Raw genomic sequence first — 3,494 nt, 5'->3', positions numbered from 1 at the left:
ACCTGAGCTGAAATCAAGAGCCAGACACTTGACCCACTGAGCCACTCAGGTGCTGCCATATGTGTTATTTTTTAGCCAACAAATAGAGAACCTATGTTCTTTTCAAAAACTCCTAAACTTTGGGTGCCTGGGTGGCTCAGATGGTTAAGCATCTGCCTTTGGCTCAGGTCATGATCCCAGGGTCCTGGGATCAAGTCCCGCATGGGGCTCCCTGCTCAGCGGGGAGCCTGCTTCTCCCTTTGCTTCTCTCTCTCTCTCTCTGTCTCTCATGAATAAATAAATAAAATCTTAAAAAAAAAAAACTCCTAAACTTTGACTGTAATTGGCAATTGGTCACAAAGAAATACTGACTTTACTGGTTGTTTTTTTAGTGGTAGTGTTCTGGAATTTTGATTTGCAAATTTATCTTAAATTTACTTTGATACATTTTCTCTCTTTCTCTGTCTCTCTCTCCCCCCCTCCTCTTTCCCTCTCTGTCTCTGTCTCTCAATCTCTCTCTCTCTTGCTCTCTCTTGGGCCTCCAGTTCAAAAACATGGTTATTCTGCTGGCCCTGGGCAAAACGTGGTGATACTACAGTTAAAGCAATTCCACTCACCAAAACTGAAGGAGTTTTAACTGTGTCTTTTTACTCCTCCCCAAATTTACTTGGCTCTCCCTCACACTTACTGTTTCAGAATAACTTTATGTCCAGTTTGTCAAGTTGTATAAACTCTCCCGCTGCCATATGTTTGGGAGTGCATTGATTTTTGTAAAGATAATTGTTGATATGTTTACAACATTGTGTCTTCTCATCTGAAACAAACAACGTATATGTCTCTACTATTCTGGTTTTTTGTACCTCTCAGTACATTTTATAGATTTTTTTCATGTTGTCCTTGTACACTTCTATTACTGTGAATGGGCTTTTTAATAATTATATATTGATTAGTTATTGTTAATATACGGAAAGCTCTTGATTTTCATATATTGCTCTTATATCTGGAAAATTTGTTATAATTGTTTAAAAACTCATTGGAACTAAATATCAATAGAGGAATGATTAAATTAATAAATATAATTTATGGAACATTATACAACTCTTTAGAAATTATATGTATATTAAAAAAGAAAAGAAATTGTATGTATATAATATATGGTGAGAGAGAGAACCATCTCCAAAATAAAGTGGAAAAAAGCAAGTAAGCAAAAAAAAAAAAGTTGCATAGTAATAATATAGTATGGTCCAAGTATGCAAAACTACTACATTTAGTTATATGCATATACAATGTACATTTGAATAATGTCTAGAAAAATGCATTCCACTGTTAACAGTAATTACTCTTGGGTAGGAGAGTAAAGGAGATTTTTCACTTTTTTACTATATTATTTTTGTATTGATTTTTTTCTGAAAACATGAATTTATACAATGCTTTTGTAATTAAAAATTAAAAGAAAAATGTAAAAGTAAGATGCTGGGAAATAGGCAAGTTGATAAAGATTGACATGGAGGAAGCTCCGGGGAGAGTAGATATAAGTCCATAGAAAACTCTCATGGGTCATTAATTTCCACAGTATCTTTAAAGTCACTTCCATTTGGCTTTAGAAAATCTGTGGCTCTACACAACCTGTCAAGAAGTATTACCAGCATCTATTAGAGCAGAAAATGAAGATAAAATGTAACACAACTGTTCAATGAAATCAATGGAGACATCTCTCCCTGATGTTTATCTACCTCATGTGATTTCTCCCATGCAAGGGCTATGGACTAGTGAAAGACCTAAATAAATTAGCTGGCTAAATGAATTGAGTAATTTTCCTTCTAGCCCTCTCTCATTGCCAGATGGAAACCAGATGAGACCATCCTCTATTTCCTAGGTCTTCCTAGTGTCTAGGGTTTCTATATGGGAAACTTTTCCAACCTGAATGTAGAAATGGGAGCTTTGTTGGTCTACCTGTATCAGGTAGGTTGAGGCATCCTTGTTTGCCTTAAAGTGAGGCTCTTTCTTGGCTTGCATATGAGATCTTTATAAAAGGCCCTTGTCTACTTCATATCACTGTAAATACTTATGCCATGCTTCTAGCATAGTGAGAGTTATATCTTAAGTTGTGACATAAGCAAGTTTTGGCAGATGTGTGACCTGGACTTTTATTTTTATAATGTGTTAAATGGACATCAGTGGTAGAGATTAGCAGATCACCTAACATGGTGTCTAGCGGCATTTCTCAAACTAATGTAAGAATCACCTTAGGATGCTGATTGAGTAGGTCTGGGGTAGACCCTTGAACTTGCATTTCTAAGAAGCTCCCAAGTTATGTGGATGTGGCTTGTCCAGGAACCACACTTGAAGTAGCAAGAGAGTACAGCACATGCTTGTTACTCAAATACTTGTTGAATGAGTCCTCTTCTGTCCTAACACCCAGAAATGTGAAACTTCCTATAGAGACACACCCCCACACCCCCTATTGTACTCTGTGTTAGATGGTGAGGAATTTTTACTTTCTCAGAAGCTAACAAGGTCAAGCTATTATGATTTACATACTTCTACCCCCATCCTGATATTCTGCCCACATGGAAGCACGACCCAGGGTTGTTTTCCATATAGGCAACATTGCTGTGTGCATTCTGGTCTAGTCACCCTTTCCTAGCCCAATCTGGTGTAATTAACAATCTGCCCAGTGTGCCCCACTGGGGCTGTAGGTCAGCATCATAGACAAGGCCCAAGAGGGAAACGAGAGGCCCCTTCTGCAAGACCCATTTCCCCCAGAGCCACAGCCCCTCCCCTCCTCTGTGGTAGGGAGTTACTCAAGCAATAAATTGGTTCACAAAGCTTAACAAACCAAAAAAGAAAAATCAAGCCACATGAGAACTCCCAACACAGAGGTACCTTAAACTGAGCAAGAATTAAAAGTTAACCAGACTCACTGCAGACATCGGACTCCAAGATGACATCAGTTGTACCAGTGAAGGAGAAGCAGCTCATGGATGTCAAAGTAGGAGAGCTGCTAAACTGGATACTGATGTGGGATTTCACCCCTAAAGGCATTGCTGGAGCATTTCAAAAAGGTTCTGACTATTATCACAACAAGTATGTCAGTGTAAAAAGGGAGCATCGCTGAGATTTCTTTGGTGCTGGCAGTTTACGTGCTTTTCAACTACTGCCTTTTTTACAAGGAACTGAAACATGAGTGGCTGTGCAAGTACCACTGAAGTGGGCCCAGTGTGAAGGGCACACTCTGCATTCCTGAACATGACCTTTGCCTGACACCCCTGAATCCTTTTGTATTTGAATTGAGAATTACCACCCGATAGAAGATGACTGGTACATGAAAAAAAAAAGAAGTTAACCAGACTAGTATCTTGAGAAATCTATTGCCTGGTTTTCCCTTTCACCAGAAAAAAAAAAAGTGTTTGCCTATTGAGCTATAGCGAAAATAACTCATAAATTAAAATCTCAACCTTGGTCCTTTGGAATGGATACTTTCCTTAAAATAGGATCAAAAGCCAAGTTGGAAA

General features: G+C 38.4%; 1 pseudogene; it reads left to right on the top strand.

The window, feature by feature from the left end:
- Window positions 1-2,923: 2,923 nt before the first annotated feature.
- On the top strand, window positions 2,924-3,188 carry LOC114206265 (ATP synthase F(0) complex subunit f, mitochondrial pseudogene; annotated as a pseudogene).
- Window positions 3,189-3,494: the final 306 nt, after the last annotated feature.

The sequence above is a fragment of the Eumetopias jubatus genome, unplaced genomic scaffold (genome assembly GCF_037043125.1).
Source record: "Eumetopias jubatus isolate StellerSeaLion01/CBP00866 unplaced genomic scaffold, mEumJub1_p1.0 scaffold_7, whole genome shotgun sequence".
NCBI classification, from domain to species: domain Eukaryota; kingdom Metazoa; phylum Chordata; class Mammalia; order Carnivora; family Otariidae; genus Eumetopias; species Eumetopias jubatus.
Note: the sequence above shows the minus strand (reverse complement) of the source record. Positions and strands in the feature narration are given on the sequence as shown.